General features: G+C 40.3%; 1 protein-coding gene and 1 long non-coding RNA gene across 6 annotated transcripts in view; one reads left to right on the forward strand and one right to left on the reverse strand.

The window, feature by feature from the left end:
• The window catches only part of NRG1 (neuregulin 1), a 497,547-nt gene that overhangs the window by 313,212 nt on the left and 167,808 nt on the right, over window positions 1-16,527 (reverse strand). The window lies entirely within an intron of this gene.
• Window positions 6,984-11,141, forward strand: LOC113490048. Its single transcript, XR_003400138.1, has 3 exons — window positions 6,984-7,079; window positions 9,053-9,155; window positions 10,997-11,141. It is a non-coding gene; the product is annotated as an uncharacterized LOC113490048 (long non-coding RNA).

A 16,527-nucleotide genomic window follows, 5' to 3' on the forward strand; every position in this document is an offset into this window, starting at 1 on the left:
GTTCCTCCACTTCCAATGACTGGGAGTTAGTAAGACATTCAAAGAGGAGTCAGTCCACAGGACATGAATTCTGAGAAGGGCGGAGACCCCTGAGGCAGAGGCAGAGCAAGGTGTGTTACTAAGCATAAATGATTTCTGGACAATGAAAATTGGAAGCTTCCCCACCACGGATCACAACAATCAACGATACAGCATCAACTGCACCCGGGACCGTTAGGAGGTCTTGAGATCAGCAGTGGTAGCTATAACCTCTCCTCTTCCTCTCTCTAAACTTAACTTTACTTTTCTACTTTCTTTCACCTATCTCTAGCTATCACGTGCTGCTTCACGAGCAACACAATCAAGTTTTACTGTTTGATTACTACTATCCCGTTTGGTGTTGATCGCCTTAATTTTGCTCTTTTGAGATCATAGCAAATGAACAATCATGAGTCCACCGAGTGGACCGTGATATTAAACTGGCTTCACAGACAAGATCCTGAGAGACAGAGGGTTGCAGGTTGTGTGTGGTCTGTAATGGGAAGAACATTTCGTTCCAGCCACACCTGGCCCTACACCTGAAAGTGTGAGAGGTTCCCAGAAAGCAAGGGGGGCGACTCAGGATTCCCGCACACCACAGACGCCTCAGTGTATTGCACCCCAAACCTGAATTGAGGGATCTGTCTATCAGGATCAAGTGCAAGGATCTCTTAGTGCAAAAGGGGGAGCTGTCCTCAATAGATGAGGTCAACTACCCAGGGAAGTTGAAGGAACAATCTGAGAAAGTTTGCACTTGTGCGTAACTAAGTTTTGACTCCCCGTGGTAGATTTTGGTCCCTTCGGCCACTCAGGGAAGAGAACAGCAACACAGCAGCTGTTGCATGTGTGGTGTAACTAAGTTTAACCTCCCCGAAGTGAGTTTGGCCCTTTCGTAATGGGAATGACTGAAAAGGACTGTTATCAAAACTCTCCATTAGTAAAAAATCTTGACTTGTTCTATGCACTCTTGGCAAAGTATGGAGCTCGACCCTCCCCACCCAGGGAAGAGTGGGTTTGAGACAATTGGGCATATTTGCAGAGTGTAGCAGACCGAGTGATTTCTATACATAATGAGGCTAGATTACGGTCAGGTAAAGGCAAAGCAATAATCTGTGCAGTTCTTGGAGCCAGCCTGGTCACAGGAATTAAAGACCACTATAACTGGTGTAGCCATGAAAAACAAATCATAGAATCTCTTGAAAACTTGGCAAAACTTTTGTAGAAAATAACCTTCAACCTGGAAGAGCAGTTAGCAGAAAAAGCAGAGCAGTTAGCAAAATTTTCAAAGTCTGCTGGATCATTGAGTGAGATAGAAATGAAAATGGAGGAGATAGGAATTCGGCAAATAAGTCAGATATACCCCCAAAAGGAACTAAAGGAGTCTTCCCCACCAAGGATCACAATGATTGATGCCACAGCATCAGCTGGACCCGGGACCATTAGGACACCTTAAGATCAGTGGTGATAGGTATAACCTCTCCTCCTCCTTTTTCTAAACTTAACTTTTCTCCTTTCTTTCACCCATCTCTAACTGATGCGAGCTACTTCACAGGCAACACAATAAAATTTTACTGTTTGATTACTGATACCCCCTTTGGTGTTGATCACCTTAATTTTTCACTTTCGAGATCGTAGCAAACGAACCATCTCAAGTCCACTGAGTGAACCATGACAGTAGTTTCAGAACAAAAGGCTGATGCTTATTCAGGCAACCTGTAGTTCAGATTTGGAAGTCCTAGATACAAAGCACGGCAAATACTGTAAAAAAGAAAAAAAAAAAAAAAGGCTCCAGAAGCAACTGAACAAATTAAAAAAATTCAAAGAATAAAGTCCTTGGTGGGCTTCTAAGAATAAATACCCCACCTCTGCTGCAGGAGTCTCACAGTCACTACTTTCCAAAAATTTGGGCAATGCTCAGTGAAGCAACAGTATGTCCTTGCCCTGTTCTCGTATTTTCTGTTATAAGAGTGCCTGTTTTGGAGACAGTACATTTGGCTTAGTGGACCCTGGCCTGATCTGTTATGACTATTTTTATGTGACATGTGCTCCATAATGTATAGTGTGAAGGCTTTTTAGGATCAGGGCAAATACACTTAGTCATTTCAGAGAAGAAGAAGTGTATGAAATGGAAATCAATAGACAGTCACCTGTTTTGGCATGGGTATTAATGTGGACGGACTGAGACTTCAAGGTATCCACTGTTGATAATCAGATCTCATCTTCACTCTAACTTGGGGAATGAACATGATCTCCAGAACACATAGTGTGTAATCACCAGGGGCTGTGAGAGAGGAAGAGAGAATATCCTAGCTTCCTGGAGAGGAGCCAAGAAGCAGGAAGCAGCTTGCAGGAAGCTTAAAATAAACCCAGCTGATTGACATAGCCTTGTTTGCTCCATGGTCGTGTGTTGGAAAGATTAGACTGATCCGTTGTGTCATGAAAACAAGGTCAGCAGGCCACAGTCACTGTGTGGCTCTAATGACAAAAGAGCCAGCCTGGGGAGAAATAATCAAACAGTGGCAAAGAACACTTACACAGTCACTACTGCATGAGAGAAAATGCATTTCCTTAATGCATTTGCCATAATGTTTAATATAATTCTAGGATAGATGGGCACAGTTTTTCAAAGAAACCAGTGACTGCACTGACTTTGGTGATGGGAGCAGGACAGGCTGGGTTATTTGGAGCCTAGTTTGCATGAGGTGCTAAAATCACATACTCTGAAGAGCCACCCAGCCTCTTTTAAAACCTAGCTATAAGCATGCTTGAGAACAGAGAAACCTGAACTCACAGCCCACTTGAAAAAGTGTCTTAGGCATCTCTTAAGTCTTGCTTTCCTACAGATTCCTACATCCCAACCACCATCTGTGCTTTCACAGAATCACCTAGGTTGGAAAAGACCTTGAAGATCATCCAGTCCAACCATTAACCCAACATTGACAGTTCCCAACTACACCAGATCCCTCAGCACTATGTCATCCCGACTCTTAAACACCTCCAGGGATGGGGACTCCACCACCTCAGTGGGCAGCCCATTCCTAACAACCCATTCTGTAACAACAAAACGGCCTTTGTCTTTCAAAGTAGCCATTGTCTCTGTCCTTAGAAAAGCCACTATCTGTGCCCCTATAATCCCCCTGCCCCTTCTCTCCATACCTACTCTTCCATTGCACTGAAGTGATCACAGTTACTTCTATTCATCTACCTTCTCCTTTGACTGTACAGGCAACCAACCCATGTACATTCCCACTGCAAATGAACTTTTCTCCAGTGAATATAGTGGATTGAAGCATAAGATTAATTTCTCATCAGGTGTCCCACTCTGAAACAAAGTCTTTGTGAAGGTGAGTAGTCACTGAGCTATATCCAGATGGTCCAAGCAAGACAACATTGTGGGTCAGCCAAGGCACAGTGTTACCATTACAGAAAGTGATCTGTACCCTTCTCTGTTTAGCATGCAAACACCTTTCCTATATCAGAGATTACTTAAATGTTTAATGAAAAGCATTGCTTTCAAACCACTCTTTAAGCTTTAACTACAAAATTGAAATGGAGTATCCTCTCTGGATCTTCTTACACCCTTCCCTATAGCAAATAAATTCCATTTTCCTCTATTAAGGAAGTTAATAAAATTGTACCTGTTACAGTAATGTATCAGATAGAAATAAAGAATTTGAAATTATAAACCAGCTTGGAGATGGAGACTTGAACTGGATTTCTAGCACAATATTTTTATGTTTCTATTTTTCCAGCTGGCCGTATCAGAAAATCACACTACATATGGCTGCCAAACTCTGCAGAACCAAGTACATTCTTCCTCACATGCTTTTTCTTAGCCCTTTCTCACTTTTATGTGCCTCACATAATTTGCCTGCTGTGTTTACTTGCACATATAATCAGCAAAGTCTTTATTGTTCACTACAAATAACAAAAAAACCCCTCACCCATTCCAGCCTCTAAATTATCTAAAGATCAGATAAAACAGAACCACTCGTTCTAGCTTAATTACTTCCTGCATGGTCAAATCAGGTTTCAGTACAAAACTGAGAAAAAAACCTAACCTGTCTTTTACACATTGGATATTGAAAACCACCACCAAGTTACATATTTTTAAAAACCTTTTTGGGGGATTTTTCTCATTTTAATTGCAAACCAGTGGTAAAGATTTCACACTTTGTGGCTGAAAACCCTCTCAGAGCAGCTGTGCAGCTTGGAGGGGTTAGCTGAGCTTTTTCAGTATCAAAATGTAGAATTCAAAACTGCAAAGTACATTTCTATCTGCCGTACAGACAGCCCAAAATACAACCCAAAGTGGGACAAAACTGCCTAAGAACACAAGATAACTCCAGAGTTGTACCATTTTCTCCATTGCTATCATGAGTTACATGCTGCTGAGTAGTTTGGTGAAACATTTTTTTGCCTGGCTGTAGTTTGAACCGGTCTCAAAGCACCTGTATCCTGCAAGGGGAACAGGGTTCAGCAGCAGTCTCTCAGCCTCACCCATTTTGGTGGAGGCATTTCTAGCCCAGTTTTATATACCTGCTTAATTTATTAAGAGTAGAGCTGAGCAGCTACCATAATGAGGAAAAAGGAAAACTACAACAGCTGGAAATGTACAAACCATTTTTTATATCAGTGGACAATCACAACCAAGCTCTACTTACATCAGAACAACTGAAAGCTAAAAATTAAATCAGCCACTTTCAAACTGGGACATAATCAAAGGCAATACACTAAATACAACAGCAATCCTGGCTTGTGCAGCTCCATAAACTCTTCTCACCAGAGAAGTGGTGAAATCTGTGTTGCTTGAATGTTTTCCTCAGATTTTTGTACAGCTTGGAATTGTTTTTAAATGCCTTTAGACTAGTCAGAGTGTTTTAACATTGCTAGATATGCAAGGATGAAGCATGGATTAGAGCTGTCAGACTTAATATTTTAAATCAGAATTAGTATTATAAAAATAGCCCAGAAATCCATAAAAGAAGGATTACAGCATTTGAAATAACACAAGATATTCCATATGATGTAGTGCTACTCTTTTCACCTATACCAAAGTTGAGCTAATTTGAGCATGCCAAGATTATTCATATTTCACTGAGATACTTAATAGTTCATATCAGAGGAAGTGTTCACAGTTCACAAATGCTAATTAATTAATTCTAAAACTTTCTGAGAGATAAAAAGGCATCAGTATAAGCTTTAAGTCAATGGATGTATGGAATGAGAACATAGCCCAGGAGCTCATCTTCTCGGTTCCTTACACTGACACTTAATTTGCTGCCTCTGCCACAGTTGCCAACACATGAATGGAAAAGGCCTGTTTCCTGGGATAACTCCAAGCCCCCTCCCTCTAAAGACTCCCTTCACCACCACCAAGCTCCTCTCCCAGGCAACAGCGGAAGTTTTTAGCTGATGGAAAGTGTAGGTTAAGCAGTGAATCTCGAGAGCTGTGTGAACATCCCCACATGGAAGCAGGTTTGGTCTCAGCAAGTATCTGCAAAGCCAAGTGGGCAGATAGACAAGGGCTTCTTAGCAGTCACAGTAATTAGCTGTGATTAGTGGGGGTGGGGTGTGTAGCAAACTAATTGTCACTTGGAGTCAAAGCAAAGCCTGGATGTCTTCCCAGCAGGCTTGTTCCACGTGCACCATCAGTTGCTGGCCTGAATAAGGACAGAGCAATAATTCCTGTAGTACTGGATTGGCTGAATGAAGAGAGGCGGGTGCGTCACTGAGGGTATTGAATGGGATAATCACAGATGTCCATTTCTGGCTGTAGGATGGGTGCATTTAAGATACTTGGTTCTGAAGGGCAGGCAGGCATGTGAAGTAAATTGTAAGCATGTTTATTGTGTCTCATCACTGTTTGCTAGGTACAAAGAAGCACTTTAAAGGTTGAAATATCTAGCTGATTGGATTGAGTGTCTCAGAGCTTCAGTGATGCAGTCATGGACTGGTCTGAAATAACTCCTTCTGATCCCAGTGCTCAAATCCTTCCATGCATGGAAAGCAAGTGGTTTCTCTGCTTATTTTTTTTCTTAGGCTAACAGAGGGTCATTTCACTAAGATATGAAGCCTTCCAGGATGAAGGCAGATCCAGACTGAACAGATGCCTTTGTCTCAGCAGTTCTCCCTTTCCCCGTAACTCTACATATCTTTTCTCTGGATGAAGCGAAGTAAAGGAAGGCTTCTTCCAACACATGTTTTGTCCCCAACAGTAAGCTAAATACACACCCTGGGTCTGACAGCATCTTGATGCTGCAAGGCATGAATTCTTTGCCCTTGTCTGGTTCAGAATGTGGTTTCATTGCAAGCAACAGGTAACCAGTGTCATGTAGGTAAAACCACTGTCTGATTAGCGTTTGACTCACCAAGTTAGTAGAAATGGCCATTTCAGTAACTTCCCTAACTCTGTTATTATTATTTAGCAACCTCTAGATCATCAACCTTTCTTCTTGCCTCGATAAAAAGCAAGCAAATCTAGAGCCATCTCCAAGTTTTAAATAGCCTGCAAAATACAGTTAATATTCTGATTTCTTGGTAACCCACTTAGCTAATGAGGACCACACATAAAACTCTGAATCCTGCTATTTGCATTACCGGCTTCAATTTTAGCATCTTTGACCTATATACAAAAAGATTAAAAGGTTTTAGGAACAGGATGTGTGAAACAAATAACTGCTTCCAATCTCTGCACAGGCAAACATCCATCAAGTTAACCTTTTGGGGACTATCTGAAGCTGAAGTTGTTCTACCAGTTCTGTGTATTCTTCTGAGTGTATGAATAACACCCTCAACACCAGGACATGTGAAATAGGCAGAAAGAGTGAAGAAAGAAGACAACTGCTCTGCTTCAATCTTGCATGGGCAAAGACAGACAGTTTACTCTCCAAGAAGATTGAAGTGTGTTCCTAGGACTTATCAGGATAATCTATAGATGACTGGATACAGTCATCTTTGTTGGGGAAGAGAAACAGAGCTTGTGACCAGTCAAATGGACATAGGCTGAGATATCTGACTGCAGGAATGAGAGTTAGACCACACAGGGATTTCCTAGTTAGGTAAGCAATGACTGCTTAGATTCAGCCATAAACACTCCTTATAACACTACTTATACAACCTAATAGGTTTTTTTTGATCTTCTGCTCCTACCTCTCTGCAGGCATCTTGGGTAAAGCAACCTCCAGGTACTACTTGAAGCTGCAGATCCATAAGCTATGTAGTATTACACAAATCCTTATTTCAAGTACTTCAAATGCATCAATTGACACATGCAAAAGATATCTGTAGATCAAGGAAGATTTCTCTGTATGGGAAGAAGGAGGCTTTTGGGACACTGCCAGCTAACTGACACACAGGACACCCTGCAAGAGGAGTACACTGGGATATTTTGTGTACTGAAAGTAGCTGTCCTATGCTGGAAAAAATGGTTGGTTTCACTGGTTCTGTAACAGTGCAGTAATCCACTCTTGCTTTGCACAAAGTGTTTGAATAGATAAAGCTGTACTGGATTTGCATCTTAAAACTTCAAGTTTCTATAGAAAGCAAGTTAGGAAGCTCCCAGATATCATCCTGCCAGGGACAGCAATGTTCTTTAGAAAATGTCATCTATTTTTCTTTTTCCCTTTGTCAGTGTGCTCAAGAAAGTAGTTTTCCTTTTTTTGAGCAACCTTGTTTCTAGCATATCTTTGCACAGAGTACTATACACTCAATCTGATCAGCTAGATTTTTAAACCTTAAAATAAAGTATTTGGATTCAGTGAACACTGAATAGATAAAATAAGCAAGTTTACAGATTAGACCTTAATTCAACAAAATGCTCAAGCATGTAATTACTTAAGTCAACAAAGTAATCAAAATAGTTAACATTCAAAGAGGTTTTGATCTCACAGTTGAAGCTGAGGCACACTGCACACTGGAGGATCAGAACTTAGAGCTTCTAACTGTAATGGGAGTTGCATTTGCAGAACAAAAGCAGAATTCAGCTCTCTGACCATCAGTACATGTGCAGCGATTTTACCACAAAGCTGTTTTGCACTACAAACATTGCAATCAATGAAGGACAGTATAAGGTCAAGTCAGACACTAGGGTACACAACCTCCCTTCACCTGCAAAGCACTAATGCAACTAATACTTTTTTCAAAATGTGTGCCTGGGTAATAATAAATAGTTTAACTGCAATAAAAATCTATCACCTGCATTTCTCACCTGTTCAAGTGCCAAATAGTTACATCTGAACTGTAATGATAAATGATGGGTTTAATTTCCTTGCTTTATAAATGCTGGGTTCAAATTGTAGGTTACAGGGTGCAGAAGAAGCCATGTTAATTCACATCAGCTCTCCAGATAGTTTAGACTATGAGAGTGCACTCACAGGATCACAGGTCTAAACCCTTTGTACTGCCGGTGTTACAGGAACCGCTGCATTCTGCATAAGGCCAAGCAGCTATCAGACAATGAATTCAAGACAAAAATTCAGCCTGTTGGTTTGTATAGTCTAGTCAGGATCTGCAGGTCACGAGTCTATATTTTTTCCAGGGGAAAAAAAAAATAATTTATTGAAGTGCAGAAATTACAGACTTCATTCTGTATGGATTTCAGCACTATGAGTATAGCATGTCATGTACTAAATGTGCAGTCTCTGACATCAGTGTTCATAATGTATCTTGCTTGAATTCTACAAAATTTTATAAGGGATGAAGTATACTGTAGTACTTCCATACCTAGGAACTCTGTCTCCTCTACTCAAATGCCCTTTTTCATGAAACTTGGAGAAACTCTAAAGCTTGGAGATCACAACCCTGCTGCCAAATTTAGCTGAACTTCATCAGCAGACTTAAACATTATTTGAGAGACAAAGGGAAAGCAGCAAGAATTACTGACTGAGGTACCCACCTGTGCATAACCTAATCTTCATTTCTTTAGGAAACCAGAGTACAAAACCAGGCTTGTAATATTCATGGTTATCAAAGGGGGATCTTCGCAGTTTATATAACCTTTTCCCAATTTAGTGTAATCTCTGTGAATCTGCAGACAATCTCAGCTGAGGACATAGCCTTTCCTGAATTCTCTTACGTCTTGAATAACGCTGGATGTTTAATGGTGGAGCACTCAACAGAAAACCAAGACCTAGAAGGTAAATATTATGCTCAGTCTGGTAATTTATACAATTTATATTTTTTTAAATGTATTTAATGTTCTCTCCTTCTGCTAGTGCTTTTTGGACTGCAACCTCTCCTATGGGCTAATTGTAGCTCAGGCTGTGTGTTGTTACCTCACTTCATTGTGATAATAATATTTCATCCCTCCTGCACTGAGGGCTGCCAGGTACAGGGACTGTGAGCGTGAAGGCATTTTCTAACACACCCATGTCAACCAAACAGTACTGAAGCTGTAAGCCTCTGGGAAAAAGCAGAAAGACCTGCAGCAAAAAAGCTCCATCTGTAAAGCTCAACCTCTTTACAGCTTCCTCCAGCCAGGGTATCCAGGTGGGCCCTGAGCATCTTGGGCCTTGCCATAGGAGAAATAAGGGCAGAGTTAGAGGCAGAAACCCTTGGATAACCGTAAAACCAGTACTGGTGCACTTTGTTGGCTGGTCTAAGCCCAGGTGAAGTCAAAAAGTGACTTTTTATTGATCACAATGATTTGTAGATCAGACTCACTCAGACATACTCATAAGACCTGAGCTTTGATCCACCTTTGCTTATCTTGAAGTCTCCAGCTGCTCTAGCATGGACATGAGTGATAACAGAGCAATACTGAAATTCTGAAGTTACCTTGTGCTTCCATGGCAGCAGGGAGAGACAGACAGTGTATTTAACACCACCACCACCATCACCACCACCCCACCCCACCTAAAATCCTTTTTCTTGGCTTTGATTTCAATTAATTAGTCTTTGAGGGTCTGAAATTACATGCAACTGATCTGCAGGAGACAGGTAAGCAATAAAAAGTTTGTGGAACTAAGTTCTGATTAAAGGTCCTGAATAATCCAGCTGTTGATACAGGGTGGAAAAAGAGCAAGGATAAATAAGGCAGTGGAAAGAATTAGAAAGATGTAATTTCAATTTTTTTTTTCACTGTAGAGCTTAAAATGATAAAACCCAGAGACCTCAAGCATGAGGTAATTATCCCCAGCATCCTGCTTTCTAAAAATATCTACTAGCTCTCTTCTTTCTCCACCTAATTAAAAGGATTGACGTCAGAGCCTTCAATTATGTCAACAGCTGCCCTGCCTCCATTTTGCTTCTCTTTCCTACCTGTGACAACAGATGTTGTGTGTCTGCAAAAAGCAGAATCACAGGGCTCTGCCAAGACCTTCCCCTTGGGTGTGTCAGGGAGGGGTGTGAGGAGAGAACTCCACAATATCGCAGTCAGGCAGAGGAAAAAAAACAGAAGGGAAATGCTGACCAAAAGCAAAACTTGTTCTTTCCATACATTCACATTTTCTGTTTGTCTATGCTACAAAGCACCCAGTTTGTGGGACATTCTCAAAGACTACAAAGTCTAAAAGAACAGTGTACATAGTATCAATAAAGGGCTGATTTGGCTTGGGGACTATGAAATAGGTTGGAGGTCTTCAGGGTCTCTATTTCTCAATATGCACCTGTTACTCTGGTGTGGATATTTACATTTCATGGCCATGTAGCAGCCACTTTGCTTTATGAATTGATGTGTATTCACTAGAGATTCTCCCAGGATGTGCTTTGCAGTGCATAAGTCTGTTGTCACCAAAATACAGTGCTGAAGAACTAGCTCACAAGCAAGGTGTAACTACTAGACACCTCATATGGTTCTCTGAGAGGTGTTAGTAGGACATGATGGTGAAAACATAAACAGAAACTTTAAAATAAAGAATGAAACACTTAAATCTGGAACATGTTGTCTCCAGATTTCCCTCATAACTTTTGGAATCTGCATTTAAATACATTCCAGGGATGGCTAATTTAGATAATAAATGTCTTTTTACTCATCCAGTGAACACAAATTTTCTCTGTGTGTGCTCCTGTCTAAAAGAAGAGGAAACTCTGGTAGATGTATGGCTAGAAAATATGAAGAGGACTCTCAGGATGCTATTTGTCCCCATGAAGATATTGGAGAGGGGTTATGATAGCAAAGATTAACAGAAATAATAAATATTTTATCAGAAATGTACCAACAGGATTCCCTCCTCATTTTGTAAATCACTACTTATGTACGGCTTTTTATCCTCTGGTAACTACAAATCAAAAGACAAATCCCATGTCATTACCATTATTTTGCATGGTCTTTGGCTAGCAAAGGATCTGCTGGCTTTTTAAATAAATAAAATTCTAAAAAAGAAACAGTTATTGTACTGGCTCAAGCTCTGAGGCAAGTTCCCCCAAACCAGTTCTTCCATGCAGCATGTGGATCATCATTTCCAGAAACACACAGTCATCATCATTAACATCAGACCAACTTGTTGTAGTGACATTGTGGCTCATGGAGCAGGACACACACAGCTTGCAGAGTTGAGGGTTAATAATGAATTCCAGTAAAATCAGATTAAAGCTGGACACCTTGAAAATGTACCTTTTTGCCCTTATTTTACCACTGAACTCCTTTGTGATATTCAGGTCATCTTCTCTTTTTATACATGTGGTCGCATTCCCACAAACTTAATTTATCTCAGGTATTTAGCCATAAGCTTGTCAAAGATGAAACTTTCTCAGACACCATATGTACAGCTGCAAAGCTAAGGGGGACACACCTGATCTTACATGTAGCCTGTGGGTATAACTAGTAATCAGTTAGTTGAAATCTAGAAGATGTCTGCAACGTTACGATTTCATATCATATTGTCTTGCCCCCTTGCACCACATGTGAAGTCTTTCCACACACCTGTCCTGGTTTTGGCCAGGATAGAGTTAACTTTCCCTGGGCTGAGAGGGAGCACAGCTGGAGGGCCAGGTCCGGATCAGTCACAGGAGTGTTTCATCCCATGTGATGCCATGCCCAGGGATACAGGGGGGCACGGGCGCTCGCTCTGTCATTGCTGTTTTCAGGTTTCCTGTCCGGTCATGTGTGGCTGGGGGGGAGCGGGGGTGTGGTTGCCACGCTCCGCCATTTCTTTTTGAACTCACTATTGTTACTGTTGTTCTCTTGTTATATTTAGTAAATTCTTTCTTTTTATTCAACCTACAAATTCTCTTCTTTTTGTTCCTCACCTATTTCACCAGGGAGGGGGGAGGTGAATGGCCAGCCACTGCCGGCTGAGTTCAAACCTCAACAACACCACGTTCCAAGGTGTATGAACTTCTCCACAGAAATAACTCATAGAAAACAGAATAGAACACACTCATTAAAAGGTCTGTCTTTCTAAAAAGCTGCTTCTGGGTTCCCTTACAAAACCTGGCAGAGGTATGTCTCATCCAAAATGCAGACTCTGCTCTCATCTGAAGGTGGTCAGTCTGTGGGACTGGCCTATTATTCCCCAGGTGTCCCCCTGGAAGAGTTCATGAAGGCAGAGACAAGCTGTCCTTTTCACTGTGAAGGAATCAATGCCAGCTTCATTACCAGAAGACTCTCTCCCCTTGCAAAAGAAAGAAATACAGCACCAAGTAACCTTCAACTATAAATAGTGTTAGTTAATTGCATAGTTTTAACAGTGTCTGCCCTGATCACTATGAGCACCAGGTGATCTCCAGAGTCGGAGAAAAAAAAGGCCTCAGAAAGCTTTTCAATTCATTAGAACTGAGGCATAAATTATAAGTCAATACATGACAAAATAATTGTAAGCACTTCTCTCAGCACTCTATTACCCACTGCCTATTTACATTGACTTGTGACCTGCTGCTTGAATTAGGGTCTGGCTGTAAGGACAAAACCACTTTGGAAAAGCACCTTGGTGAACACAAAGCTTCTGATATCCCTTTGCAATACTGAGGCTACCTGATCAAGCAGGAAGGAAAAATTTTAAAGGAGTCATCTCTGAGAGCTGAATTTTCCATCTGTTCAGAGAAAGGCCTAAAAGGAATGAAAGCAAATTTAACAAATGACACAATGAGAGTGAATTGACCAATGACTCACTTTCATTGCTGAGCAATAGCCAAAAAATAAGATACATCCCTAGCAGTGAAAAATTTTTCTTTGAAGTGCCATCTCCTACTGTCCTAGACCTTGTCTGAACAAAAGTTGTGTGCTATGCTATATGAGCAAAAATATCTGCTGCCAGTGAACTGATTGAATTAATTGGTTGTGCAGAACATTTCTTTCCAATAAAAATGCTGTGAAATCAATGAAATATTTTATCCCTGTGGTGGGACTATTTTAAAATTGACACACATTGTTAGTGTTGACAATTCTTAATTTGATACTTAATAGATCTAAATAATTTATGCCTTGATTCTTTCCTGTTGCAGCTGACTCTGAATACACCCTACTAAGGCAAGAGAAGAAATTCTCTGAGGGGTGCACAATACCTAGTGCCTAATTCCCTACCAAAGATCTGTATGATCTCTCCCAGCTCTTTGTCAAGAAAGGTCTAGTTTATTTTTGCCACACTTGATGATGAAATGATCACCATAGAGTTACTAACTGACAGGCTGAAGTATGAGACAAACTATCAAAAATAGATAAAATATTTCCTCTTTTGCTTTTTAAATTAACCTGTTTTGTTACATATTTTACAAAGGTATAAACACTAATGGATAAAATCTTTTTGGCTCTACGCCATTTAGCAACCTTGAGGGCACAATCCACTGAGGAAAAAAAAACACTGCTCTGCAGCAAAGCAAAACAATTAAAAAATACTTCTTGTAAAATGACAATTGTGTGAAAGCAAGAAATGGCATTAGGAACTGAGTGACATTAACTGAACTGTCTGCTGGTAACTACTATACAAAAATGTGAAGACCAAAATGGACCATAAAGATCTTCTTATTTATGTTGCTCAGTGACATAGAGACCAAAAAAGATCATGCTGTAGAAATTGTGACAGGACTTGTTTAGGCTCAGTAGAGTGATGTAAAAGCTCCTTTTGTCAATGAGAATTTTATTGAGAAGAAACGTGCTTCATTTCCAAGGACAGAATTAATTTTGTTTCCATAGTAGCTCCTGACCATCTCTAAATATCATCTTACCTCACTAACTGCAGAGTATTATTCCTGACAAAAATCCCACACAGTCCACTGAGGGCAAAATGACAATTATTGACAGAAGAAGAAGAAATCCAATGTTGTTTTAGTTGCCCACTGCAATAGGTGGATGTCCTTCTCTCATGCATTCCCTAATTTGGGACAAACAAGCCAAGTGGTATCTCACCCATCTGCATTTTACCAGCATTTGAGGATTGCTGCTTTTTTTCAGAGTTTATCCCCTGTTCTTTAATTTCAGTGTGCGTTCAGAGCTCACCAGTCCCAAACCAAGCACCAGAGCATGGTGTCACTGCTCTTATGGTGTTAAGCCCTTGGGAGCAGGGTGTCTTATACTGCACATGTGCAACATTATTCCTTTCACACTTGAGTGAAGCTCTTAATCACTAGTGAATAACTGTAAAGGTAAAGGTTGTAAAAAAACATCGATTTTCTGGGTTCGTCTTCCACTTCAGCTGTTCTTATTCTCCTTAAAATGCTGGATATCTTCAGGGGAAGGCAGAATAGCACAAACTCATGCAGGTTTTTTACTGTACCTTTACTCAGACACCACCATCCAACCAAATGTGGCATTTGGCTGAGGATCATGTGAATTGTTGGGGGACCTCAAGGCCTATGTTTTACTAATTAACTGTAGCTTTCTTCATAAAAAGAGTCCAGTCATATTGTATGTTTTCGTTGCATTATAAAATATCTACATAGAGACTAAAATATTTTAAGCATAATATAGATCTAAAAGATATATTATTTATGCATGTAAGCATGTAAACACATATACAGTGGTTTGTAGTCCCACTAAGTCTGAATTAAATCTGATTCAGCTATAAGTATTAATATTCCTTCCTCTGCAGCTGCTTAGACTCCTAATGACAAGTCCCAAAGCCATGTTATTTTCATCTCTCTTTAAATAAAATGTACCAGTCTGAAGTCTCATGCACTGCCCTGAATTTTCAAGATTTTAATTTGAATTAACACATTTATAAAGGAGAAAATATGGATTAATGAATATCTATCATGGATTTTCTTCTTTCCTCCCTCTCTCTGGATGACAAGAAGGAATCCTACTGTTCTATAGTGGAAAACCAACAACAAATTGAGGGCTTAGAAAGGAAATAAACCAGATTCTCTTTAAATCTTCCACAGAAGAGCTCCTGATTCTATTTAAGTAAATGGCAAACTATAAATTGTTTCTAAAAAAATCATATTGAGCTAAAGATTCATTGAAAGTTTTCAAACAAAATTTTTCCTGACATCTATAGACAGAAGTTTAACAGGCTCAGGAAAGAGATGGTCAGGCACTGGCATAATAAATCTCAGTGCAATTAAAGACGGTAATCTAATGAAAAAAGGTCCTCTGAAAACATGGTACATTAAAAGTTTCAAGTAGCTGAAGACAAGAACAAGACAGTTCATAAGCTAATACAATTTAGAGGTGTTAATTTGGCTTATGTTCCTGAAAGCAAATTAATTCCTTCTAGCAGACTGCTGCATCACAACTAGGGCCATAGATGCCCCACCAGGCGATGGTCCCAATGATGGAGAAGGCAGATAAGTCACAGAAAAAAGGAGAGCTTTTCTCCTGTGACACAACATGCCAGAGGCATGAAGTTCTCCTCAAGAAAAGAGAGTCAGTGGACCAGATGATTTTACTCATACAAAGTGGCAGAGATCCGGCAGAATTTTGCCCTAATTTGTGGCAGATGAGATTCTGTCACATTAAAGGCAGGGCTAGCATGCCATATTTTTAGTTCCTACCTGTAGAACTAAGCAGATTTATACCATGCACACTTTTTAAAACAACAAAAAACCCTTACCAAAGACATGTAGTCAACTACAGTGTGGTACATATATCTTTGGTGATCTAAAGTATCTACTCCACATGGCCATGTGACAGGATTTACCCAGGTAAATGGGAAAATTTTATCATACCCACTGTGTATATTCCGTAAGTCAGTGCTCCAGCTGATACTTAAGAGATAGAGGCAAGGGTGATAAAGGTGGACACAGACAAGACAGGCACAGAGCAACAGGGACACTTTTCCTGTGACCCCACAGGAACACTGTGGCAAGGCCCAGACTCCTTTCTTCTGTGTGCCCTCTACCCATGTTTTACTAAAACATGCAATACATATTAGTAAGTGCCCAATCTATGAAAATGTATGTGAAAATGAACCCCAGATTAGTATCTTCTACTTAGTTTCCCTGCCTAAAGCTCCTGATCAGTGACATGTGTACCATCTCTTGCTGTTCCACTCCCACTCCAAACACTTAATCATTTTGGAAGCTATTCCAATCCATTAATTTCACTTGTAAAATGTCACTGAGTAAAATACAAGCATACTGTTCCTGTTCCCCATCCCTAAAATAAAAGCTTTTCACCTATCTTTAATGCAA

The sequence above is a fragment of the Athene cunicularia genome (assembly GCF_003259725.1).
Source record: "Athene cunicularia isolate RWA chromosome Z unlocalized genomic scaffold, athCun1 chrZ_part2, whole genome shotgun sequence".
In the NCBI taxonomy this organism is placed as follows: Eukaryota; Metazoa; Chordata; class Aves; order Strigiformes; family Strigidae; genus Athene; species Athene cunicularia.